This window comes from Rhinatrema bivittatum, chromosome 3 (assembly GCF_901001135.1).
Source record: "Rhinatrema bivittatum chromosome 3, aRhiBiv1.1, whole genome shotgun sequence".
Lineage (NCBI taxonomy): Eukaryota > Metazoa > Chordata > Amphibia > Gymnophiona > Rhinatrematidae > Rhinatrema > Rhinatrema bivittatum.
In genome coordinates, this window is record NC_042617.1 from 480,197,336 (window position 1) to 480,225,333 (window position 27,998).

General features: G+C 47.4%; 1 protein-coding gene across 1 annotated transcript in view; it reads right to left on the reverse strand.

The window, feature by feature from the left end:
- ATAD2B (ATPase family AAA domain containing 2B) overlaps positions 1 to 27,998 on the reverse strand; it is a 610,472-nt gene that overhangs the window by 499,605 nt on the left and 82,869 nt on the right. The gene's annotated exons all lie outside the window — the stretch shown is intronic.

The following is a 27,998-nucleotide window of genomic DNA, read 5'->3' on the forward strand; positions in this document are numbered from 1 at the left end:
TGCCGTTTGGGGGGGTAAAATATCGTGAAAAATCGTAAAAAATCGAAAAAACGTAAAATCGCAAAACCGGCACATTAAAACCCCCTAAAACCCACCCCCGACCCTTTAAATTAAATCCCCCACCCTCCCGAACCCCCCCCCCAAATGACTTAAATAACCTGCGGGTCCAGCGGCGGTCCGGAACGGCAGCGGTCCGGAACGGGCTCCTGCTACTGAATCTTGTTGTCTTCGGCCGGCGCCATTTTCCAAAATGGCGCCGAAAAATGGCGGCGGCCATAGATGAACAGGATTGGATGGCAGGAGGTCCTTCCGGACCCCCGCTGGACTTTTGGCAAGTCTTGTGGGGGTCAGGAGGCCCCCCCCCAAGCTGGCCAAAAGTTCCTGGAGGTCCAGCGGGGGTCAGGGAGCGATTTCCCGCCGCGAATCGTTTTCGTACGGAAAATGGCGCCGGCAGGAGATCGACTGCAGGAGGTCGTTCAGCGAGGCGCCGGAACCCTCGCTGAACGACCTCCTGCAGTCGATCTCCTGCCGGCGCCATTTTCCGTACGAAAACGATTCGCGGCGGGAAATCGCTCCCTGACCCCCGCTGGACCTCCAGGAACTTTTGGCCAGCTTGGGGGGGGCCTCCTGACCCCCACAAGACTTGCCAAAAGTCCAGCGGGGGTCCGGAAGGACCTCCTGCCGTCCAATCGTGTTCGTCTATGGCCGCCGCCATTTTTCGGCGCCATTTTGGAAAATGGCGCCGGCCGAAGACAACAAGATTCAGTAGCAGGAGCCCGTTCCGGACCGCTGCCGTTCCGGACCGCCGCTGGACCCGCAGGTTATTTAAGTCATTTGGGGGGGGGTTCGGGAGGGTGGGGGATTTAATTTAAAGGGTCGGGGGTGGGTTTTAGGGGGTTTTAGTGTGCCGGCTCACGATTCTAACGATTTATCTCTATTGTATTGTGTTCCATAACGGTTTAAGACGATATTAAAATTATCGGACGATAATTTTAATCGTCCTAAAACGATTCACATCCCTAATGTTTACCCACTGCTTTACCCGGTTTGTTTGGATCATAAGATACAAAAGGTTGATTGGATTTCCTGTGGACTGCAGTGCGGTTTAAGTAAAAAGCTAGCGCACGCTTACAGTCCAAGGTATGTAAGGCCCGTTCTCCTTGGTGATAATGAGGCCTTGGAAAAAATGTGGGAAAAACTATGGATTGGTTCAAGTGGAATTCCGTAACTACTTTAGGGAGGAATTTTGGATGTGTACGTAGAACCACTCTGTCATGTAGGAACTTTGTATAGGGTGAGTAAGTGACAAGTGCTTGTAACTCACACTCTTCTAGCTGATGTAAGGGCTGTGAGGAAGATAGTCTTCCATATGAGAAACTTAAGATCACAGGAATCTATGGGTTCGAAAGGAGAACGCATGACTCTTGTTAAAACCAGATTCAGGTCCCATTATGTGACTGGCGGCCGAATTGGTGGTTTAAGTTGAGTTAAACCTCTCATAAACCTGCTGACAAGAGGTTGTATGGATATTGGTGCATCTCCCATCTTGTTATGGTAAGCTGAGATTGCACTTAAGTGCACTCTTACCGATTAAGTCTGGAGTCCAGATTCTGAAAGATGGTATAAGTAGTCTAGAAGAGAAGTAGTGGGGCAAGTGAAAGGATCAATACTATTTTGCCTGCACCACAAAGTAAATCTTTTCCATTTGGAAGAATAATTCTTTCGTGTGGAAGGTTTACGTGAAGCTATAAGCACTTGAGATACATTGGTTGAAAGATTGAGGGTTGTAAAATCAAGCTTTCAACATCCATGCTGTCAGAGATAGGGACTGAAGGTTGGGATGTCGCAGCCGACCCTGATCCTGAGTTATGAGAGTGGGAGCCATTCCCAGGCGAATTGGATCCCTGACTGACAAGTCGAGTAGTGTGGGGAACCATACTTGTCGAGGCCAATATGGGGCAATGAGTATCATGGATCCCCTGTCTTGTTGTAGCTTCACTAGAGTTTTGGTTATGAGCGGTATTGGAGGATACGCGTATAGTAGGCCTGAGTTCCAAGGGCGAGCAAAGGCGTCCTTGGCTGACTGGTTCTTCTGTTTGTGTAGAGAATAGAATTTGTCCACTTTGTGATTCAGATGTGATGCAAAGAGGTCTATCGTTGGTTGTCTCCAAAGTTTGAAATATCCTGGTCGCTATTGCAGGATCCAGGGACCATTCATGTGGTTGGAACTGGCGACTGAGTCGATCCGCTAGTACATTGTGAATGCCTGCCAGATAAGTGGCCCGGAGAAACATTGAGTGTGTTAGGGCCCAGCCCCAAATCTGTGCAGCTTCTTGACAAAGGAGATACGAGCCCGTACCTCCCTGTTTGTTGATGTACCACATGGCTACTGTGTTGTCCGTTTGGATGAGAACAGTCTTGTGTGAGAGGCAGTCCTTGAACGCATGCAGCGCATAACGTATAGCTCGTAGCTCTAGGAAATTGATTTGAAACATTGCTTCGAGCTTTGTCCAAGTACCTTGGGTTTGGAGAGTGTCTATATGTGCTCCCCATCCCAAGGTGGATGCATCTGTAGTTAACGTTATCTGTGGGACTGGTTGTTGGAAGGATAGGCCTTTGTGCAAGTTGTCCTTGTTCACTCACCAAAGTAAAGAAGAACGGAGCTGGTGGGTTATTTGAATTGGAGAATGTAGTGATTGATGGCTTGGATCCATTGTGATCTTAAAGTCCATTGGGTTACTCTCATGGCTAACCTTGCCATAGGAGTGACATGAACTGTGGAGGCCATGTGGCCTAGTAAGGTTAGAAACTGATGAGCTGTTGCTTGTTTCTTTGAATAAATCAAGTTTGCCAAAAGGGTAAGTGTCTCTGCCCGATCCTCGGGTAGAAAAGCCCTTGAGAGGATTGTGTTCAATTCTGCTCCTATGAATTGAAGGAGATGAGATGGAGTAAGATGGGATTTTTGATAATTGATGAGAAATCCCATCGAATGGAGAACAGTAATTGTTTGATTGAGAGAAGGACTTCTGATGAGCCAGTCGTCTAGATATGGAAACACATGGATACTTTGTGCAAGTGTGCTGCTATTACTGCCAGACATTTTGTGAATACTCTGGGAGCAGAGGCAAGTCCTAATGGCAGAACTCTGTATTGGAAATGCTGCTGACCTACCATGAAGTGCAGGTACTTGTGATGAGGAGGGAATATTGGAATGTGAGCGTAAGCGTCTTGAAGATCCAGAGAACAAAGCCAATCTCCTGTTTGAAGAAGTGGAAGCATGGTGCCTAGAGAAACCATCCTGAACTTTTCTTTCTTCAGAAATTTGTTGAGATTTCTGAGGTCTAGGATGGGATGAAGGCCTCCGGTTTTCTTTGGAATGAGGAAATAACGGGAATAGAATCCTCTGCCCTTCTGAGACCGGGGCACCAGCTCTTTCGCCCTGGCTTTCAGAAGGGTGGATAATTCTACTTGTAATTGAAGCATGTGATTTTCGTTGAGATTAAAGTGACGTGGAGGAAAATCTGTGGGAATTGAGAGGAAATTGAGTTGGTATCCTCGAGATATGATTGACAGAACCCATTGGTCTGATGTGATTGGTATCCAAATTTTGTAAAACTTGGATATCCAGCCTCCCACTGGAAGTTCTGGCTAGGATTGGAGAAAAGGCTGAGTTCTCTGGAGGTGGTTTCAAAAACCAGCAGCAGGTCCTGTCTGTGGGGCAGGTTGGGGCCTCGCTGCCCTCTGCTGTCTTGGTTGCGGCCTTTGTTGAGGTCTAGAAGGCCTGGGTCGAGATGCAGGAGGGTAATACTTCCGCTGTCAGTAAAAAGGTCTTCTAGTGTCTTTCCGTTGAGGCCTATGCCCAGTGTGCGTAGGGGGATCTTGTGGGAGGGAAGAAAGCTGCCTCAGTGTCTCAATGTGCTCTTTTAGCTGAGACACAGCATCTTGGACCTTGGATCCGAAAAGGTTGTCTCCCAGGTAAGGGAGATCTACCAGTTTCTCCTGAACCTCTGGCCTAAGGTCTGAGGCCTTTAGCCATGCCCATCTCCTGGCGCTGATTCCTGATGCAGCTACCCTTGAAGCTATTTCAAATCCGTCATAGGCCGCACGAACCTCATGTTTTCCGGCCTCCAGGCCCTTATGGATGATGGCCTGGGCTGCTTCCTGATATTGAGTTGGGGAGAGATGGGACAAATTCTTGGATTTGTTTCCACAAATTTCTCTAGTATTGGGTCATGTAGAGCTGATAGGAAAAAATTCTAGAGTTCAACATGGCCCCTCGATACACCTTACGATCCAGGGAATCCAAAAAAATGGTGGTCTTTACCTGGGGGATTCGATGAATGTGTTCTTATTCTTTTTGATCATTTTTGTGCTGATTTCACCACCACTGAGTGGTGGGGAAGCTGAGACTTTTGATATCCAGGAGTAGATTGAACAAGATATGTACTGTCCATTCTTTTGTTTACTGCTGGAACAGAGCAGGGATGTTCCCAGAGTCGATGTTGTAATTCTAAGAGAACATCATGCACTGGAATGGCTACAACCTGTTTTGGAGGGTCTACAAACTGAAGTACCTCCAAGGTTTGTTGTCTGGTATCCTGTCCTGTTCTGTTACCAGGTTGAAAGGAATGGAGTCCGCCATTTCTTGGACAAAGGTAGTGAAAGTAAAATCTTCTGGTGGAGATTTCTTTCGGGGATCTGGTGGTGATGGCTCAGACATAAAATCCTCAGATGAAGTTTCTGAGTTAGTGTCACTCCAAGTGTCATATTCTTAGATTTGTTGTGAAGGTGCTGAAGTCCTAGGTGGAGGAGGAATACCAGAAGGTCCTGGTAATGGATCTTCAGGGTTGTCTTCCCTTGGATTAGAGGGAAGAGAATCCAGTAAATCTTGATACCTTTTCATGATTATTTGATGCATTGATGGAGCCCCAGGAAGGAGTGGCACCATTGGTGAAGGCTTTGTCATCAAAGATGTGAATAAAGTCTTCAATGAACCCTTCGAGGTCAACATCGTTGTCTTGTTTGCCGTGCATCGGTGCCGGGATCGATAGAGTCATCGGCATCGGCCTGGCGTCTGGTAAGACTGAAGGTACCGACGCTTGTATCGATATTGGCATTGAAGTAGTCAGTGGAATCTAAGTTTGCACAGGCATCGGGGTTGCCCCTGGCATCGATAATGCCATCGTCATCGGTAATGTTACCGGCATCGGTGATGACATCACCGGCATCGGCATGGTCGCCGGAATCTGTTCCTTTAGAGCTTGTATTACCGCTTGTTTGATTAGCAGAGACAAGTCCTGCGGCACCGTTGGAATGGTCGGCGCCAATGGAGGAGTAGCCGATACCTCTTGCAAAAGTTGTATAGGCTCCGTCGATGTAGGCCCTGACGGTGGCGGTGTTTCCTTTCGTTTTTGCCGCTTCGATGAAAAAATGGGGAAATTTTCCTGAGAGGAAAATTTTGTTTTTACTTACTGTAAAAACGATCGAAGTATCACCGGCTGGTGAAAAAAGTGAGAGTGAGATCCCTTATGGGAGTAATTTCTTGAAAATAATGACTTTTTCAGTCAAAAAGGTGAGTAAAACTCACAGGGCTCCTATCTCCGCGATGCTAACAGCAGCGCGGAAAAACGAAGACTAGAGTGAGACCGCTGTGGCACAGAATATCATGGCATGCTGGACATGTTCAGTGGCCTCACAGTGCCAGTCAAAAGTTTCTAGAAACTTTGACAGAAAGTTTTCCCGCAATAGGGCTCCGTCAGTGACATCACCCATATGTGAGGACTAGCATCCATATGTGAAGACTAGCATCCTGCTTGTCCTGGGATAAGGTAGGATGATGAAAGAGGCAGCATTTTTCTCTAGGGTAAGTTCTGTCATGGATGAGGAGAGAGGAATAATGGCAATCTCCACCGGCCCAAACACACTCAGCCCTTCCTTCCCCTCATGTCAGGTCCCAAGCCTGACGGTGATCTGCAAGAGGCAGCAGAATTAGTAACAAAAGTCAGCATGGGGCCTGTGAGCTAACGCAATCTCATAGGTGCTGCAATGGCCGCAATACCTCCCCCCTCAACAGGGATTCCTGTTACCACAGAAATTCATGCAAGGACAGTACCACTGCAGGGCCTGTGGGTGCATGCTGGTTCACAGGCCTCATGCTGATTTCCACTACTAATGCTGGTGCTGGCACCTGAAGAGTGCTGCCAATTAAAGCATTTCTGACCCCTAACTGAAGGTTTTGAACCCATATGAGGTTCTAACCCTCAGTCTGGGAAGGCCTGATTTAGACACACTCCTTCCCTAATCCCCAGAAATGATGTTTGAAAACAAGTGACAACATCCCAGTACACAGTAAAATCATCATGTATTGAGATACCTTTTTGGAATGCAGAAGAGGAAAATCAGACGGAAATGGAAAGCGATACCTGACCAACCTTTTAGAAGGCAAGTAGCAGCACAAGAAGTAGAGCAAAAATTCAGATATGTGACACCACAACATCCATTAAGGATCTGTACTGTATTCTAAAGCAAGTTTGCTTACCGTAAACAGTGTTTTACGTAGATAGGATGAATTAACCATTGGAATATCCACCTGCCTCCCTGGCAAGTTGATTATATAGCTAGTTTAGCTTTGGTATAGACGAGGAGACACTTTAGCCACGTGGGAACTCCCACACATGCTCAGTAGAGCTTAAAGCTCTGCTAGCTTGAAGAGATGTGTTCAAAGTTGCCACATGACGCCACCACATGTAATAGCTAATTCATCTGCTATCTATGGAAAACACTGTTTACAGCAAAAAAACTTGCTTTTTCTGTCAATAAGTTGGCTGATTTACCCATTACATATGGAGAGTCCCAATCTGAGTGTTTACTTAGTAAACAACCCAGCCCTCACCGTGAAGCATGAACTACAGCAAAACCAAATTTTGCAGAACTTCTTGCCCAAATTTACTGTCAGTCTCAGAGGTTATCAAGACATAAAGGTGCAAGCTGCAACTTTGCAGATATCTTCAATATACACTTCTCGAAGATGAGTAAAAGCAGAAGCCATGGCTCTTACCTGATGAGCCTTTACATGCACTTGCAACTTTACTTGCACTCACCCAGCCAGACAGATAAAATATGCTTGGCAACCACTACACCCTAGTCTTTTGTGGTCATACGACATGAATAGCTGGGAGGTTTTATGATGCAGCCAAGTTTGTTTCTTGTAACATATGAAGGCCCTTTTGCAGTCCAGAGTATATAGGGCTTTTTTGCCTTCATGCACATGGGGCCTAGGAAAGAAGGTAGGCAATAAGATAGATTGACTGATATGGAAAGCAGATGACCTTCAGAAGAAACTTCAGGTGAATACAGAGAACCTCCCTATTGCAGAAGAACTGCGCCGATGGAGGACAGTGGACGAGAATTTGGAGTTCACTGGCTCTCCTAGCTGAAGTCACAACAAGCGCGGAACACCACTTTCCATGTCAAGTACTTTAGAGAAGCTGACTCCAATGGCTCAAAAGCAGGCTTCATTAGTTGGGAAAGGACCACATTCAGGTTCTACAGAATAGATGGCTCTTGTGCCACAGGCTTGACAATGCCATAGACCTTTTAAGAAACGAAATATCAGAGATGAATAGAGATCAGTTTGCTATCCACTTGAATATGATAAGCCACTACAGCACTACCAAAGAGGTGATGATGCCAGCGTCAAAAACGGTAGAGCAAGTATTTCAATAGGTGCTCAGGCTCACAATAAAATGTGTGCAAAGCATTTGGTTGACAGCATTTAGAATATCTATTCCATTTGAAGGCATAGTTTCATCTAATTGAAGGTTTTCTAGATGAGACTAGTATGTCCACAATCTCTGTAACTAAGTATAACGTTACCCCAAATTTCTTTCAGCAGTTTCTTATTCAACATGTTTTTACCTGTGCTTCAAAAATTCACATCATACAACAGTTACCAGAATCAATCTGTTTCTAAGTGGATTGAGCGCTCAACATCCAAGCTGTGAAGTTCAAAGCTGAGAGGTTGAGATTATATTGTCCAGTCTTCCTGAGTTAACACCACAGGGTCTGTTCCTAAGTGAATGGGAGGTCTGCTGGAAAGTTGTACAAGATATGCATACCAGATCTGATGGGACACACCAGGGCTATGAGGAACAGAAGAATGCAGTCCTGAAGAACCTTCTGCATTGTTTAGAAAATAAACGGTAATGGTGAAAAAGCATACATGAGGCTTTGTCCCCAATCGAAGAGGAAAGCATCTTGAACAAATCTGTGATTGCTGGGCAGAACTGAGCAAAATTGATTTAGTTTTCTATTTTCTGTGATGCAAAGAGGTCCACCGATGGTAAACCCCATAAATTGAAGAGTTAGTCAGCTACAGATTGCTGTAGATACCACTCCTGTGGCTGACAGTCTACTGAGTTGATCAGCCAGCATGCTGGAGATGCCTGGCAGATAGATGGTCTATAGAACAGCTCGATTTCTTTCCAAATTCCAGATCTTTAGGACTTCCTGGCAGAGAGGCCATGATCCTTTTTCTTCTTGCTTGTGGATGTAAAATATCACAACCTAGTTGTTTGTTTGAATCAAGATGCTCTTTCCTTGAAGATTTGAAATATTGATAGAGAATACCTGATTGCTGTTAACTCTAGAAAATTGATTTGATAACAGCTCTCTTGAAAAGTGCAGATGCCATATGTCTGAAGGGTTCTGCTGTGCGCCTCCCATCCTTTGGTGGAGGCATTCATCGCAAGAACCACTTGTTAAGGGAGCAAACGAAGAGGGACTCCTTCCTTGAGAACTCACAAATGTACTAACCAATGTAACTTCCATTTCATGGTTGCTGTGAATGCCACTGGGGAAGACAGCAGTTGAGTGAGTTGATCCCACTGGGTCCGCAAGCCCCAGTGGAGGTAGTGGATGTGAAGACGGATTAACAGAACCACACAGTTGACTGCTGTCATGTGACAGAGAAGCCACCTGATGAACAAACAGAGAAAAGGTTGCAGATGAGCGATGACATGGTATTAGCTCAGTTGGAAGTAGAAACGCTCTTTCCTCTACTGAGTCTATTCAAGCCCCGATGAATCTGAATCTCTGAGTGGGCTTCATGCTCAGTTTCACAAATTCGATCAGGATACCTAAGCGGTGTAGGAAATCTATGGTCTAGCTTACAGAATGGAGCACTTCATCCCTTGAATTCACTGTGATAAGCCAATTGTTCAGGTATGGAAAGACATATACCCTGCCAATGAAGATAAGCTGCCATTACCATGAGGCATTTCATAAAGACCCTTGGGGCTTACAAAAGGCGAAATGGGAGTACTCTGTACTGATAGTAAGAAGTATCCACCTAGATGCAGAGGTAGCACCAGTGCAAAGGGTGGATATGTATGTGAATGTATGCATCCTTTACATTCAAAACATACATCCATTCATCTTTCTGTATATAAGGCAGGATCTTGCTGAGGGAGCTCATTTTGAATTTCTCTCAAAGTATATGTTTGTTGATGCATCTCACATTGAGAATGGAGCTTGGTCTTCTCATTTTCTTAGAGATAAGGAAGTATCAGAATAGAAATACAGAGCATGTTGGGATGCTGGGATTGGCACATTGTTGGAGAAGCAATTGGACTTCCAGTTGAAGCTGTGGTAAGTGAGATGGACCCTGATGTAACGCAGAAAAATGTGGAAGAGATGGAGACTAAGAGAAATGCAACTGGTACCCAGATTACAAAATTTGAAGGACAGGGGTCCCTTGGTGATCTGATGCCACACCTTCAAGAATGTGAGTTTCTTCCCCTAGTGGGACAGTCGAAAACGAATTGCTTGGAGAGATCATAAAATAAGCCGCAGTTTGGGTTGAGCCTGCTGTGCCGGTTTCTGTTGATGGCATTCTCTTTGCCTAGGCCTGGCTGTAAGGGGTGGTAGACTGTATTGTTGAAAAGACCATTAAGGCCACCTGTGGAAGTATGGTCATTTGTATGGACAGATGTGACGGTGCACTGTGATGAGCTGTTCAGGAGCTGTTGAGGGAAACTGAGCTGCCATATTCTGGTACTTAATCCGAGTGACTATCTGATGGAGCTTAACAGAGAAACATATAGAAACATAGAAATGACGGCAGAAGACGACCAAATGGCCCATCCAGTCTGCCCAGCAAGTTTCGCACTTTTTTTTTTCTCATACTTATCTGTTACTCTTGGCTCTTAGTAACCTTTTGGTTCTATTTCCCTTCCACCCCCACCATTAATGTAGAGAGCAGTGTTGGAACTGCATCTAAGTGAAATATCTAGCTTAATTAGTTAGGGGTAGTAACCGCCGCAATAAGCAAGCTACACCCATGCTTATTTGTTTACTCAGACTATGTAATTCAGTCCTTGATGGTTGTTGTCTGTATATAGATCCACTTTTCTTCATTCCCCCTGCTGTTGAAGCAGAGAGTTATGCTGGATATGCGTGAAGTATCAGACTTTCTCCCCTGCCGTTGAAGCAGAGAGCTATGCTGGATATGCATTGAAAGCGAAATATCAGGTTTATTTGGTTTGGGGTAGTAACCGCCTTAACAAGAAAGCTACTCCCCGCTTTTTTGTGAATGCAAATCCTTTTTTCCACATTTCCTCTTGCCGTTGAAGCTTAGAGCAATGTTGGAGTCTTAGAGCAATGTTGGAGTCGAATTAACCATGTGTATGTTTATTGAATAAGGGTATTATCTCCAGGTAGTAGCCATCATTCCCACGAGCCACCCACTCTTCATTCATGTCCTCTAGACTTTATGGATCCACAGTGTTTATCCCACGCCCCTTTGACGTCCTTCACAGTTCTGGTCTTCACCACTTCCTCCAGAAGGGCATTCCAGACATCCAGCTTCTCCCTGAAAAGATTGACCCTATGAAGGGGAGGTCTGACAGTGTTTCATAGATGTCCTTCCGGATGCTATTTGCCAGAAGCCAAGCCATATCTCTAGCTGGATGCTACTTGCCAGAAGCCAAACCATATCTCTAGCTGGATGATACTTGCCAGAAGCCAAGCCATATCTCTAGCTCCAACAGAGGCGAATCAGGTACGCGAAACAGAATCGAAAAATTCATAAACTCATCATCATAATATGATCAAACTTGAATTAATGGCTGGAAGGGGGATAGGAAGCAAATCCACGGCTCTCGTGCTAAACTTTCAAAAGGGAAACTTTGATAAAATGAGAAAAATAAATAGAAAAAAACTGAAAGGGGCAACTACAAAGGTAAAAAGTGTGCAAGAGGCATGGCCATTGCTAAAAAAAAAAAAAAAAAACATCCTAGAAGTACAGTCCAGATGTATTCCATACATTAAGAAAGGTGGAAAGAAGGCAAACCGATTACTGGCATGGATAAAAGGGGAGGTGAAAGAAGCTATTTTAGCCAAAAGATCATGCATTCAAAAATTGGAAGAAGGATCCAACAGAAGAAAATAGGATAATGCATAAGCATTGGCAAGTTAAATGTAAGACATTGATAAGACAGGCTAAGAGAGAATTTGAAAAGAAGTTGGCCGTAGAGGCAAAAACTCATGGTAAAAACTTTTTTAAATATATCCGAAGCAGAAAGCCTGTGAGGGAGTCAGTTGGACTGTTAGATAATCGAGGGGTTAAAGGGGCACTTAGAGAAGATAAGGCCATCATGGAAAGATTTAAGGATTTTTTTGCTTCGATGTTTACTGAAGAGGATGTTGAGGAGGTACCCGTATCGGAGAAGGTTTTCATGGGTAATGATTTGGACTGAACCAAATCAGGTGAACCTAGAAGATATGGTAGGCCTGATTGACAAACTGAAGAGTAGTAAATTACCTGGACTGAATGGTACTACACCCCAGGGTTCTGAAGGAACTAAAAAATGAAATTTCAGACCTATTAGTAAAAATTTGTAACCTATCATTAAAATCATCCATTGTACCTGAAGACTGGAGGGTGGCTAATGTTGAGATTACTTACCTGATAATCTCCTTTTCCTTAGTGTATGCAGATGGACTCAAAACAAGTGGGTATAGTGTGCTCGTGCTAGTAGTTAGAGATGGATCTGACGTCAGCACGGGTACATATACCCCCACAGGAAGTGCCGCAAATCAGTAATCTTCCTTGCAAAAGCTGTAGCTGACCGATTGATTAATTAGCAGGATTACCCTGACCGATTGATAGTAGCTGGAGACTGCCAGTGTTCTCAACCGGAAGGCGTCGACACCCAGCAGGGTGGATGGCCTATTATAAGAAAACATGGCTTACCGTGAATCGGTGAATCCCCATGTATGCCGGCAGCCGGGCGGGATGCTGAGTCCATCTGCATACACTAAGGAAAACGAGGTTATCAGGTAACTAATCTCTACATTTCCTAGCGTGTAGCAGATGGACTCAAAACAAGTGGGATGTACAAAAGCTACTCCCGGACTGGGGGGAGGCTGCCCGAGGACCATTTAGGATTGTCCTCGCAAATGCTGTGTCCTCCCTGGCCTGGACGTCCCGACGGTAGAATCTGGAGAAGGTATGGAGGGAGGACCACGTCGCCGCTTTACATATCTCTGCAGGCGACAGCAGCTTAGCTTCTGCCCAAGAGGCCGATTGTGCTCTGGTAGAATGAGCCTTGACCTGTAGAGGCGGTGGTTTTCCCGCCTCTACGTAGGCTGCCTTGATAACGTCTTTGATCCAGTGGGTGATGGTTGGCCGTGAGGCCGCTTCCCCTTGCTTCTTCCCGCTGTGCAGGACGAACAGGTGGTCCGTCTTTCGTACTGCTTCTGACATTTCCAGGTATCTGGACAGCAGTGTGCCGATGTCGAGATGTCGTAGCATTCGACCTTCCTCCGACTTCTTCAAACCTTCCGTGGTAGGCAAGGATATGGTTTGGTTGAGGTGAAAGTGTGAGACCACTTTGGGTAAAAAGGATGGAACTGGGCGAAGATGGATAGCCTCTGGAGTGATTCTGAGAAATGGATCACAACAGGATAGTGCTTGTAGCTCAGAGATGCGGCATGCTGAACACACAGCCAGCAAGAACACCATCTTCAAGGTTAACAAACGGAGGGACAGGCCTCGAAGGGGCCTGAAGGCTGATCCCGCCAAAAATTCCAATACTAGGTTGAGATTCCACAAGGGCACCGGCCACTTCAGTGGCGGCCGAATGTGCTTGACTCCTTTCAGGAAACGTGAGACGTCTGGATGGTTGGCAATGGTGTTGCCGTCACTCCTGGGACCGTAGCAAGACAGCGCTGCTACCTGAACCTTGATGGAGCTGAGGGACAGACCCTTCTGAAGTCCATCTTATAGGAAGTCCAAAATGATAGGAATCTTAGCGGCATGCGGATTGGTGCCGTGAGTCGAACCAGGCTTCAAAAACTCTCCAGATCCTGATATATGTTAGGGATGTGGAGAACTTGCGTGCTCGTCGGAGTGTATTTATAACCAGCTCCGAGTATCCCTTTTCTTCAGTCTAGCCCTCTCAATGGCCAGACCGTAAGAGAGAATTGAGCTGGATCCTCGTGGAGGATGGGACCTTGCCGCAGAAGGTCCCTGTAGGGAGGCAGAGGTAGAGGGTTCCCTGCCAGTAGTCTTCTCATGTCTGCGTACCAGGGTCTTCTTGGCCAGTCCGGGGCCACTAGAAGAACTAGGCCTCTGTGTCGCTGAATCCTGTGACAATGGCGCCCAGCAGGGGCCATGGAGGAAAGGCGTATAACAGGATCCCTTGAGGCCACGGCTGTACCAGGGCATCGATCCCCTGAGCCCGAGGATCCCGCCTGCGGCTGAAATATCTGGGAACTTGAGCATTGGACCTGTCCACTAAGAGGTCCATGGCTGGCGTCCCCCAGCGATCCACAATTATCTGAAAAGCTGTGGGTGACAGCTGCCACTCCCCCAGATTTAGGCTTTCTCTGCTGAGGAAGTCTGCCGTCGTATTGTCCTACCCGGCAATGTGGATGGCGGAGATGTCCTCGAGATTTGCTTCTGCCCAGATCATCAGGGGAGTTATTTCCAGGGACACTTGTTGGCTTCTGGTTCCGCCCTGACGATTGATGTATGCCACCGTGGTGGCGTTGTCAGACATCACTCTGACCGCTCTGTCGCGAAGTCTGTGGGCAAATCGCAGGCACGCTAGCCTGACTGCCCGTGCCTCTAGTCGGTTGATGTTCCACCTCGACTCTTCTCTGGTCCACTGCCCTTGGGTGGTGAGTTCCTCGCAGTACGCTCCCATCCGTTCAAGCTGGCATCTGTGGTGAGCAGAATCCAGGTTGGGGAGGACATTCTTGACCCCCGGCTCAAATGGCCAGGCTGTAACCACCATCGTAGCTGATACCGCACTCTGGCCGGTAGAGGTAGGCGTACGGTGTAGTTCTGTGATCGTGGGCTCCATCGAGATAGAAGGGCGCGTTGCATTAGTCTCATATGAGCCCGCGCCCATGGCACCACCTCCAGAGTGGATGCCATGAGTCCGAGGATCTGTAGGTAAGCCCGAGCTGTGGGCCGGCTGACGTTCAGCAGGGCCTGTAGGTGACTCTGGAGTTTTGATTTTCTCTTGGAGGTCAGACTGACCTTGTCCTCTCGGGTGTCGAATTGGACCCCTAAGTATTCCAGCGACTGGGACGGCTGTAGGGAGCTCTTGTTTATGTTGACTACCCATCCGTGGCTTTCCAGAAGGGCTATAACTCTGTTGGTTGCCCGGTTGCTCTCCTCCTGTGACTTTGCCCTGATCAGCCAATCGTCCAGGTAGGGATGGACGAGAATGCCTTCCTTCCTGAGTGCCGCTGCCACTACTACTATTACCTTGGTAAAGATCCGCGGCGCGGTGGCTAACCCAAAGGGTAAAGCTCGGAACTGGAAGTGCTGATTCAGGACTTTGGGATATGTAAATAGGCTTCTGACAGATCTAGGGAGGTAAGAAACTCTCCTGGCTGTACTGAATTCTTGACAGACCGTAGAGTTTCCATGCAAAAGCTGGGGACCCGTAGGTGTCGGTTGACTGACTTGAGGTCCAGGACGGGCCTGAAAGTGCCCTCCTTCTTGGGTACTATGAAATAAATGGAATAATGCCCAGAATTTCTCTCTCCGGCAGGTACTGGGAGTATGGCTTTCAGTGCCAGGAGCCTCTGTAAGGTCACTTCTAGTGCCACTGCCTTGAGCGGTGAACAAGGAGATTCCACAAACTTGTTCGGCGGAAGCCGAAAGCAATCCAGGTAATATCCTTCTCGGATGATGGCGAGGACCCACTGGTCCAAAGTAATCTCGACCCACCTGCGGTAGAAGAGGGTTAGCCTGCCCCCTATGGCTGCTACCCCCGGATGGGTCAGCTGACTGTCATTGTGGAGTGCGGCCGGGGCCAGAACCCGAGCCAGTTCTCTTCTTGTTGTGCTTAGTCCGAAAGGACTGGTTCCTGGTCTGAGAACGAGGTACTCGATAGAGAGTCCTGTAAGGGTGGAAGCGCTGCGAATTTCTACCTCTAGATGATCTAGGAAAAGAACGCTGGCTTCTCCTCGCCCTGTCTTCTGGTAGACGGGGTAATGGAGAGGCACCCCATTTAGTAGCCCAGTTCTCGAGATCGCTGCCGAACAGTAAGGAACCCTTAAAGGGCATTCTTGTGAGTCGTGTCTTGGAGGACGAGTCGGCCGCCCAATTATGTAGCCACAGCTGTCTCCTGGCTGCCACTGAGGAGGACACCCCCTTGGCTGCCGTACCGACGAGGTCGGAGGCTGCGTCAGTGAGAAATGCGAGAGCTGATTCCATGTCTGCTCCCTGAGCGTTGTTTCTCGCCTGTGACAAACAGGAACGCGTCACCACGGTGCAGCAGGTCGCGATTCGTAGGGACATGGCTGCTACCTCAAAGGCTTGTTTCAGAATGGTGTCCATGCGTCGGTCATGCGAATCCTTGAGGGCCACTCCCCCCTCAACCGGAATGGTGATGTGCTTCACTATTGCGTTAACTATGGCGTCTACCTTGGGGCACGCTAGTAGCTCCTTGGATGCCGGATCCAGAGGGTACATGCCTGCCAAGGCCCGACCCCCTTTGAATGAGGCCTCCGGTGCCTTCCATTCCAGATCGATTAGCTGCTGTGCTGCCTGTAGGAGGGGAAAATGGTGAGCTGGTTGGCGCAGGCCCTCTAACAGGGGGTTCATTTTAGGGTCCCCTGGGGTGACCTGGCCCGGAATGGCCAGTTCCCTGAGGTAGTCTCAAAAGCTTTTACTAAAGCAAGTGATAGATTCCATAATGAATCTAAAGTCATTACACATCCGGTCTCTGCATTGCCAAAACTACTTCGGGGGGAAGAGGGCATGTCCCAGACCGCTCACCTTCTCCATTAGTCTGGTCTCCTCCTCTCTCCAGAACTGAATCTCCGTGGTAGCTCTCTCCGTTATCCATGGAGGATTGCGCCGGTTCTTCCATCCCCACCGCCCCCTCAGGTCGGTTAAGCCGCTCACCCACTTCGGGGTTCAGCCCCAATCGCGGTGTTGAGGTTCCACGCGCAGCCGGAGGCAGTCTATCATCCAGAGGGCTTAGGGAAACTGCTTCCAAGGTCGGGTCACATTCCCCTTCCTGTGACCCGACAGCTGGACCTCCTAGCTCCGATAATGCCGGTTTCCCGACGCATTGTGAGATTGTCCGCTGTCCAGAGGGAAGTGCAGGTATCGAGGGGTAATTCCTGGTTTTCCCCTTACGCTTTTGGTGGCATGATATTCTTGAAATATTTCAAAATAAGAAAAACGCCGGCATAGGTCTGAACAACGCGTCTGTCTAAGGCACCATCTTGACTCCACCCCCTGCAGTTGGATTTTTCGGCCAGTTCCGATAGGCATTGTGAGACCAGGCTTGAAAGATCCTCTTTCCGAAAGAAGCGCCTCATCGTCCGATATGGCTCTATCTCCGAGGGAAGTTCACCCTCCTCAGGGGGCTCCTCACTGTCCTGGGAGCAATCCGAATCCCCATAATCGGGGCTGTCGGGATGCGAGTGGCCGCGCCTAGGTCTCGAGGGGCCAGGTACCGGATCCACCGGGACGGAAAGACCTGTTCGAGGAGCAGACTGCATCTGGACAAAGGCGTGAATCCCCTTGAATAATTCCACCCAGGAAAGCGAAGCCGGATCTGGCCGTAGGGGCACCAGGTCTCTCGGGTTCCCTGGTGGCTCGCCGCAGCCCACTAAGTCCAGTATGCTCCCTGAGGAACCTCTGGGCTGGGGCTGATCCTGTCCTGGAACTCCCATGGCCTCTTCACATTGGGCACAAAGTGAGTCTGCTTCTTCGCTCTGTGTGGCTCTGAGATTGCATGCTGAGCAGAGGCTTAGAGCTTTCATGCTAGATTCTGGAGGTGCCGGCTCTGCGGCCGCATGGGCTCTCTTATGCTCCATTCGCCTGAAATTCAGTGTCGCCCAATAAAGTGCGCCTAACAAGAGCGCTTAATAGCATGCGCCTAGAACGGGCGTCTTATAAAAGTGCGCCTATCCACCGGCGTCTTATAAATGTGCGCCTATCCACGGACGTCGTAGAAGCGTGCGCCTATCCACGGGCGTCTTATAAATGTGCTAACAACGTGCGCCTATCGCGGGCGCTAAGCCAATCGGCGAAGGCGAGCAGGCAGGCAAAAAATGGCGACCTCCTTGGCGTGCTGCCTCGTAGGCAGGCCCAGTTAATCCACACTTCCTCAGAGACCAAGTAAAGATATACGCCTTACCTTGTCTTCGGCGCTTCCCGGCTGCAACCCGGGCGGTCTCCGGCTGTGGGGGGGATAATTACCTACACCGCCGCGCATAAGGAAGTGCGCCCGCTGCCTCTAAGCTGCGCCCGAGCCCTTCTCACTCGGGGGCCAAGCCGCGCCCGAACACGTCTCGCTCGGGGGCCAAGTCCACGCCGAGACCGAGGCTGCCTCCAGGCCGCGCCCGAACTCGTCTCGCTCGGGGGCCAAGCCGCACCCGAGCCCTTCTCACTCGGGGGCTAGGTCCCTGCCGCGAACCGGCCACCGGAACGAGGCTCTTACCTCCGAGGGACCACGGAAGTCAGCTCAGGAAACTCAACTGGGTGAGCGCCTGGCATCACCACAGGAGTGCAGGGCTTGTCTTCAATAGGTTTCGTCTAGGAATTTAGTAGTTAGAATTTGGAAATACGCTCAGCGAGCGTGAGGTAGCTCCAAACTGCTTTGGAGACGGAAATTACTGATTTGCGGCACTTCCTGTGGGGGTATATGTACCCGTGCTGACATCAGATCCGTCTCCAACTGCTAGCACGAGCACACTATACCCACTTGTTTTGAGTCCATCTGCTACACGCTAGGAAATGTAACCCCATTATTTAAAAAGGGCTCCAGAGGCAATCCAGGAAACTACAGACCAGTTAGCCTGACCAGTGCCAGGAAAAATAGTGGAAAGTGTTCTAAATATCAAAATCACAGAACATATAGAAATCATGGCTTAATGGAACAATGTCAGCATGGCTTTACCCAAGACAAGTCTTGCCTCACAAATCTGCTTCACTTTTTTGAAGGAGTTAATAAACATGTGGATAAAGGTGAACCGGTAGATGTGGTATATTTGGATTTTCAGAAGGCGTTTTACAAAGTTCCTCATGAGAGGCTTCTAGGAAAAGTAAAGAGTTATGGGTTAGGTGGTGATGTCCTTTCGTGGATTACAAACTGGCTAAAAGACAGGAAACAGAGAGTAGGATTAAATGGACAATTTTCACAATGAAAGGGAGAAGGCAGTGGAGTGTCTCAGGGATCTGCATTGGGACCCATACTTTTCAATATTTATTTATTTATTTATAGTTTTTTTATACCGATTTTCCTGCATAAAATGCATATCAAACCGGTTTACAATGAAACAGAATAAGCAGGAAGTAAAATTCCTTAGTCTAATACATTTAAAATATATTTAATAAATGATCTGGAAAGAAATACGAGTGAGGTAATCAAATGTGCAGATGATACAAAATTGTTCAGAGTAGTTAAATCACAAGCAGATTGTGATAAATTGCAGGAAGACTTTCTGAGACTGGAAAATTTGGCATCCAAATGGCAGATGAAATTTAATGTGCATAAGTGCAAGGTGATGCATATAGAGAAAAATAACCCATGCTATAGTTATACAATGTTGGGTTCCATATTAGGAGCTACCACCCAAAAAAGAGATCTGGGCGTCATAGTGGATAACACATTGAAATCATTGGTTCAGTGTGCTGCGGCAGTCAAGAAAGCAAACAGAATGTTGGGAATTATTAGAAAGGGAATGGTGAATAAAACGGAAAATGTCATAATGCCTCTGTATTGCTCCATGTTGAGACCGCACCTTGAATACTGTGTACAATTCTGGTCGCCGCATCTCAAAAAAGATATAGTTGCGATGGAGAAGGTACAGAGAAGGGCGACCAAAATGATAAGGGGAATGGAACAGCTCCCCTATGAGGAAAGACTAAAGAGGTTAGGACTTTTCAGCTTGAAGAAGAGACGGCTGAGGGGGGGATATGATAGAGGTGTTTAAAATCATGAGAGGTCTAGAACGGGTTAATGTGAAAAGCAAAATTGCTTACCTTGTAATAGGTGTTACCCCAGGACAGCAGGATGTAGTCCTCACATATGGGTGACGTCACTGACTGAGCCCTATTCCGTAAAACTTTGTCAAAGTTTCTAGAAACATTTGACTGGCATCCTGAGCCCACTCAGCATGCCATGATCCCTCGAGCCATAGGGGTCTCCCTTCAGTTTCATTTGTAGCAATGAGCATTAGCCAAAAATAAAATAAAATATATCGGACCAAACTCCGCGGGGTGGCGGGTTGGTTTCGTGAGGACTATATCCTGCTGTCCTGGGATAACACCTATTACAAGGTAATCAATTTTGCTTTATCCCAGGACAAGCAGGATGCTAGTCCTCACATATGGGTGATTAGCAAGCTGTAGGCTGAGTCATCTTTGTACTGGACCAACAGCATACAACTTGTGCAATAGGCACAACAACTGGTGTACTGTTGGGAAAAATGAGGCAGCCTGAAATCATGAAAGGTTGGATGTGGAAGGAGTTGGATCGTGCTGGAAACAAGTTCTTTAAGACAGATTGTCCATAGACTGAATCTTGTCGTCCTTCCTTGTCGAGACAGTAGTGAGCCGCAAAGGTGTGACGAGAACTCCATGTTGCGGCTTTACATATGTCAGCTATTGGCACTGAACGATAGTGTGCTACTGAGGTTGACATTGCTCTTACTGAGTGAGCCTTTACTCGCCCCTGGAGAGGAAGACCTGCCTTTTCAAAACAAAACTGTATACAATCTGCAAGCCAATTTGATAGAGTTTGCTTGCCCATCGCTTTTCCAGGTTTGTTTTGATCAAAAGAAACAAAGAGCTGGGTAGATTTCCTATGGGCTGTAGTGCGATCTAAGTAGTACGCAAGCGCACGCTTACAGTCCAAGCTCTCTCTCCTTGGTGAGAGTACGGTTTGGGGAAGAAAGTAGGCAAGATGATGGATTGATTCAAGTGGAATTCCACTTGGGGAAAAATTTTGGGTGTGTACAGAGTCCCACTCAGTTATGTAAAACTTTGTGTAGGGTGAGTATGTGACAAGTGCTTGTAACTCGCTAACCCTTCTAGCAGATGTGATGGCTATTAAGAAGATAGTCTTCCAAGTGAGTAATTTAACAACACAGGAATCCATGGGTTCAAAAGGAGAACTCATGAGTCTTGTTAAGACCACATTAAGGTCCCATTCAGTGACCGGTGGTCGGTGTGGAGGTTTAAGTTGAAGTAAACCTCTCATAAACCTACTAACAAGGGGTTGCACTGATATTGGTGCATCTCCGACGGTGTTGTGATAAGCTGAGATTGCACTTAAATGTACTCTGACAGATGAGGTCTGGAGACCAGAGTCTGAGAGATGCCATAGATAGTCTAATAAAGATGATGTAGTGCATGAAAAAGGGTTGACACTATTTTGTGTGCACCACGTGGGAAACAGTTTCCATTTAGCACGATAGTTCTTTCGTGTGGCAGGTTTACGTGAAGCTACATGCACTCGAGAGACATTAGTTGAAAGATTGAGAGGTTGTAGAATCAAGCTTTCAACATCCATGCTGTTAGGGATAGGGATTGAAGGTTGGGATGACGCAACCTGCCCTGATCCTGAGTTATGACAGTGGGTTCTGTGCCCAGGCAAACTGGATCTCTGATCGAGAGGTCGAAGAGTATTGGAAATCATACTTGTCGAGGCCAATATGGGGCTATGAGTATCATGGATCCTTTGTCCTGTTGTAGCTTCACTAGAGTTTTGGTTATTAGCAGTATCGGGGGATACGCATATAGAAGGCCTGAGTTCCAGTGGCGAGCAAAGGTGTCTCTGGGTAAGTGGTTTCTCTGCTTGTACAGGGATCAAAAATTGTCCACTTTGTAATTCCTTTGTGATGCAAAGAGGTCTACTGTTGGATGTCCCCAACGTTGAAAGATCTTGGTCGCCACTTCTGGAACTCGTGAGGTTGGAAGTGACGACTGAGGCGATCCGCCACTACGTTGTGAATGCCTGCTAGATAAGTGGCCCAGAGAAACATTGAGTGTGTTAGGGCCCAGTCCCAAATCTGTGCTGCTTCTTGACAAAGGAGATACGAGCCCGTACCTCCCTGTTTATGTACCACATGGCTACTGTGTTGTCTATTTGTATCAGAACAGTCTTGTGGGAAAGGCAGTCCTTGAATGCATGTAGCGCATAATGTATAGCTCGAAGCTCTAGGAAATTTATCTGAAATGTAGCTTCGAGTTTTGTCCAAGTACCTTGAGTCTGCAGATGACCAATGTGTGCTCCCCACCCGAAAGTGGATGCATCTGTAGTTAACGTCACTTGTGTAATCGGTTGCTGGAAAGGTAGGCCTGTGAGCAAGTTGTCCTCGTTCGTCCACCATAGGAGCAAGGACTGCAGTTGTTGAGTTACTTGAATTGGATAAAACAGTGGTTGAATGGCCTATATCCACTGCCTTCTGAGTGTCCATTGAGTGACTCTCATGGCTAGTCTGGCCATAGGAATGACGTGAACTGTGGAGGCCATATGACCCAGAAGAGTGAGGCATTGATGAGCTGTTATTTGAGTGCGTGCGCGAAGAGAGCTTGCTAACGAGGCGAGTGTCTGTGCGCGGTTTTTTTGGAAGGAAAGCTTTTGACGTTATGGTGTTTAAATCTGCTCCAATGAATTGTAACAGGTGAGATGGTGTGAAGTGGGATTTCTGGTAGTTGATGAGGAATCCCAATGAATGGAGTAGAGTTATTGTGAGCTTGAGAGAGTTGAGAGCTCCTTGTCTTGTTTGGCTTCTGATGAGCCAATCGTCCAGGTAAGGAAACACGTGCACGCCTTCCTTGTGCAAGTGGGCAGCTGCCACTGCTAGGCACTTTGTGAACACTTGAGGTGCTGAGGCAAGACCAAATGGTAGCATAGCACCCTGTACTGGAAATGTTGACTTCCTACCAGCAATCGCAGATATTTGCGATGAGGAGGGAATATTGGAATGTGAGCGTAAGCATCTTGAAGATCCAGAGAACAGAGCCAATCTCCTTTTTGAAGTAGAGGTAGCATGGTGTCCAATGACACCATCCTGAATTTTTCTTTTTTCAGGTATTTGTTGAGTTTCCGGAGGTCCAATATGGGATGTAGGCCTCCTGTTTTCTTTGGAATGAGGAAATAACGGGAGTAGAATCCTCTGCCCTGCTGAGGTCGTGGAACTGGTTCCACGGCCCTGGCTCTCAGAAGGGTGGATAATTCTTTTTGTAAGAGTGTGGATTGATTGTTTACTGTCCAAGACGAGGTGGGTGGAGTATCGTTTGGTACAGTGAGAAAGTCCAAGTGGTACCCTTCAGATGTTATGGAGAGTACCCATTGACCTGTGGTGATGTGTGACCAATTGTGTTGGAAGAAAGTGATCCGATCTCCTACTGGCAAACTTGGGGTCGGATTGGTAGAGTGGCTTCTGTTCCCTGGTGTGATTTCAAAATCCCGAAGTTGATCCTGTTTGCGGAGGGGGTTGAGCTCTAAGTGCGCTTGGTTGTCAGGTCTACGTTCTTTGAGCTGGCCTAGATGACCTTCCACGGGCAGAAGGTGGATAGTACCGCCGTGACCTATAGTATGGCCATTTTGAATCTTTTCTTGGGATTCGTGACGATACTCGAGTCTCATGAGGAGCAGAGGAAAGCTGTCTCAAGGTTTCTGAATGTTCCTTTAGCTGAGAAACTGCCTCCTTTATTTTATCTCCAAAGAGATTGTCCCCTGCGCAAGGGAGATCAGCAAGTTTCTCCTGTACTTCTGGTCTGAGGTCGGAGGCCTTGAGCCAGGCCCATCTGCGGGCACTTATACCTGTGGTAGACATTCTTGATGAAGTCTCAAAGCTATCATAAGCTGCACGAACTTCGTGTTTCCCAACCTCCAGGCCCTTATGGATGATAGAAATGAAGGAATCTTGGAATTGCTGGGGGAGAGATTCAGAGAGATCTTGAATTTGTTTCTACAAATTACTCTGATATTGCATCATATATAGCTGATAGGACGCAATTCTGGAAACTAACATGGACCCCTGAAACATTTTCCTGCCTATGGCATCTAAAAATCTGTTGTCTTTTCCAGGATGATTAGATGAATGAGGCTTTATTCTTTTTGACTTCTTTTGAGCTGACTCAACTACTACTGATTGATAAGGTAGTTGAGTTTTTTGGAAGCCTGGGATGTGTTGGACTAGATACGTAGCATCAGTTCTTTTATTTACCGGTGGTATGGTGCAGGGATGCTCCCATAGCCTGTGTTGCAAGTCAATGAGGACTTTGTGAACTGGAATTGCCAGGACTTCTTTAGGTGGGTCCACGAACTGTAACACTTCCAGAGTTTTTTGTCTGGTATCTGTTATGATAGCTGCACCGAATGACGGTATATAAAACTGAACAAATAAATAAATAAATAAATGTCCTCCAGATTCAAGCTGAAAGGGGATGGTGTCAGCCATATCCTTGATGAAATTTGAGAAGGAAAGATCCTCTGGAGGGGGATTTCCTTCTTTCCTCTGGAGGAGAAGGTTCTGAGAGGACTTCCTCTGAAGAAGATGCAGTGTTGGGATCCTCCCAAGTGTCCGGTGAATGTGGATGAAGAGGCGTCAATGGAATGGGAAGAAATGGCATCGATGGTTTCTCCAGTGGCTTCGATGGAAATAGTGGAGAAAACGATGGACGTGGGCGTGTGATTCCCAATGGACCTGGGAGAGGTTCAGGCATCGGTACTTCCTTTACTATTTCCTCTTCCCTCGGTGTTGGCATCGGTATATCTGGTGATTCTACCGGGATGGCACAGATGAGAGTGTCCAATTTTGCTAAAATTGGCGCGAAAAAGGACATATTCGGCATCGGCATGGGATGAAGTGGAATCGGCGATGGCATCAGAATGTGCACCGGTGACGGGAGTGGAACCGTACCGGCGATGGTTCTGGCCTCGATGGTGGAATCGTGCTCGGTGCTGGCATCGGAGGCATGTTCAAGGAGTGTGTCTGTAACTGCCTGGCGGATGTAACCGTCCAGTTCCGCCCGCATAGCTGGTGAAACCAGAGCAGCTATGGTGGGGATCGCCTAGGAGTGGAAGGCCTCAATGGACATGGAGCGTCCTCTCTCCGAGGTTTCTTCGGCGCTGATTCGAAGCCCGATGGAATTCCGGTTATCGGATCGATTTCGGGATCGTAAGGCCTCCAATGCCGATGCTTCTGCCTGTGCTCGACGCCCTTCTCGATGACAGACGTAGATTTTATCGATGATTTTGAAGAGGTCAGTGACGGCCAATCCCCTGCTTCATCCGGTCTACGTTTTTTTAAGGATGACCTTCCTGATCGCTCCAGCTGGAGACGACTGTGTGGACATCGATGGCATTAATTGAGATGGAACAAATGCTCCATTTTCTCCATCCGCAGCTTTCTGCCTTTCGGCATCATCTTGGCGCATCTTGGGCACATCGAAACGTCGTGTCCCTCACCAAGGCAGAGTACACACTCGATGTGTGGCTCCGTGATGGACATGGTGCAGCAACAATTCGGGCACTTTTTGAAACCCGTAGCCATAATGAGTCGGACAGCCGTCGACGATTTTCGGGCATGGATTGACAGTAGCGGAACTGACCGGAAAAATTTTTTAAGACTTACCGCGATGGAAAAAAGGGAGACCCCTACGGTGTCTAAAGTTTTTCCGAGTTTTTATTAACTTTTTTGTAAGGTGAAAATTCACCACATAGGACTCCTAGAACCGCAAGGCTAACGGCTTCGTGGAAAAAAGAAGACTGAAGGGAGACCCCTGTGGCTCAAGGGATCATGGCATGCTGGGCATGCTCAGTAGGCTCAGGATGCCAGTCAAACCTTTCTAGAAACTTTGACAGAAAGTTTTCCGGAATAGGGTTCCGTCAGTGACGTCACCCATATGTGAGGACTAGCATCCTGCTTGTCCTGGAATAACAGTTATTTACTCTTTCAGATAATAGAAAGACTAGGGGACACTCCATGAAGATAGCATGTGGCACATTTAAAACTAATCGGAGAAAGTTCTTTTTCACTCAATGCACAATTAAAGTCTGGAATTTGTTGCCTGAGGATTTGGTTAGTGCAGTTAGTGTAGCTGTTTAAAAAAGGATTGAATAAGTTCTTGGAGGAAAAGTCCATTACCTATTAATTAAGTTGACTTAGAAAATAGCCACTGCTAGTACTAGCAACAGTAGAATGGAATAAACTGTGTTTGGGTACTTGCCAGGTTCTTATAGTTTGGATTGGCCACTGTTGGAAACAGGATGCTGGGCTTGATGGACCCTTGGTCTGACCCAGTATGGCATGTTCTTATGATGGCATGTGCCCTCTTTCACATCCAGGAGTGGGTGTGAATAGTAATTGCCTTGTTCTGTGGCAGATAGGAAAGGCTTCAACTTTTATTGTTCAAACATTTTTATTGAAAACACGAAAAAAAGCTTCGCATTACAATCAAAGAAATCATGGGCGTACAAGCAGCCCGGCAACAAAGAGTCAATAAGCAAAGCATTGAACAAGAAATCTTCCAACATTTTGTACCCCTTTCCAACTTATCTCCCCAAACCGCATGACCGTCCTTCCCGCCCACCCTTCTCCCCCCCACCCACCCTCCCTGCTCTTGGTCCGACTTCATCCTAAGCAAGGGATATATGTATACGGGGGCACATAAACCAACTTAGGCATTTAAAATGAGGCTTCTAAGTCTGTGTGGCAAGTCCTGTATGTACGGCTCCCAGATCTGAAGAAAGGCCTTCTGTTGACGGGGTGATGTTTTAGCTGCTTGTCTTTCCATTTGCATCATCCTGTGGAATTGAGCCCTCCAGGTCCAGTGGGAAAGTGGGTCCGTCGATCTCCAACCAAGAAGGATAATATTTTTACCCACACAGAGCGCCTTGCCCAACAGCCGACGGGGGCCCATCCTTCGAAGTAGTGTCCCAGGAATTCAGCCAAACAGTACCAAAGGGATGGACGGGGTCAGGGAAATACCCAGCAGATGACCCATATACCTGAGTATCCTGCCCCAGAAAACACCTGCAAAAGAACATTCCCAAAACATGTGCAAGAAGGAACCAGGGCCTAATTTACATTTCGGACAGACTCCAGAGATGGTCAGGTCGAAGTGTTGTGCCATGACTGGTGTAATATATGCTTGCCATAAGAATTTATATTGCATCTCTTTGTAATAAATGTTGGTCGAGATAATAGAGAGCACGCTAAAGCACACTCCCAACATTTCCGCCGTCAGGGACACCTGTGGGTTAGCGTTCCATCTGCCAACCAACAGCTCACAAATGGGGTTCGAGACGCGCCCCTGCAACTTCCGGTAATAATGAGCCAAATTGGGGCTCTTTCGGCCTTGCAAGACAAAAAACTCTTCCTGTATAAGGAAGCATTGGGGCTGTTTTACTTCTAAAGGCAGCGAGGCCACATAGTGTCTAATTTGTAAGTAGGAGAATGTCTGGGATCCACGCAAGCCATATTGGATGAGCACATCCGTATAGGAAAGGAGTGACCCCCCTGTCCATCCAGGACGTGCCCCAACAATCTTATACCTTTAGTCTGCCACTCCCTAAATCCCGCCGTCTGAGAGCCAGCCGGGAACTCCAGGTTACCTGTAATCGGCAGCCAATAGGCTGAGCGGCTAGGCAACTTTAACAACTTGGCAGCCAACTTCCAAGCCGCTCGAAAGGGGTATATGAGCTGCAAAATCAAGGAGGAAAACGGCAATTTCAGGGATTCCGCGTGTAAGACATAACACAGATCCAAAGGAGCAGTCAAAGTCCGCTCCGCTGACATATCTATAAAGCTGGAGTCCCCAACTAGCCAACCCCTGACTAACCGGAGCATACTGGCAATATTATACAGCTTCAAATCCGGCACTCCCAAGCCTCCTTTCCCCCATTTAATTTTTAGCCACTGAAACGGGATTCTCACCTTCCCCCCACGCCACAAGTAAACCCCCATCGCTCTTTCCAATTTCCACCGGTCGGTACTTTTAAACAACAGCGGGACATTCTGAAATAAGTAGAGCCATTTAGGGAGCACCAGCATATTAAATAAATTTAGACGCCCCATCAAGGATAAGGGGAGCGAACGCCACGCCGTTAGGCGTTCCAGCGTCTCTACTAACAGTGGCTGTACATTACAAGCATACAAATTTGGGAGAGCCATCGGTAGATAGATACCAAGATATTTCAGTTTGCTACCTGCCCATTGTAGAGGAAAGGGGGATCCTCAAGTCTCTCGCAACGAGGCCGGGTACGCCAAGGCTTCAGACTTTCCCTGATTAAGTTTAAACCCGGAAAATGCACCAAATTCCTGGAACAAATTCAGCATTGCCGGGAGCGATTGTCTTGGGCTAGTTAAAAATGCTAAAATATCGTCGGCAAAGGCCGCGTATTTGAAAGTGACACCCTGAAATCTGACCCCCTTGATCGTACGTGTGTCCTGAATGGCCAAAAGTAACGGTTCCAGTTGTAGTAAAAAAAAGTAAGGGAGAG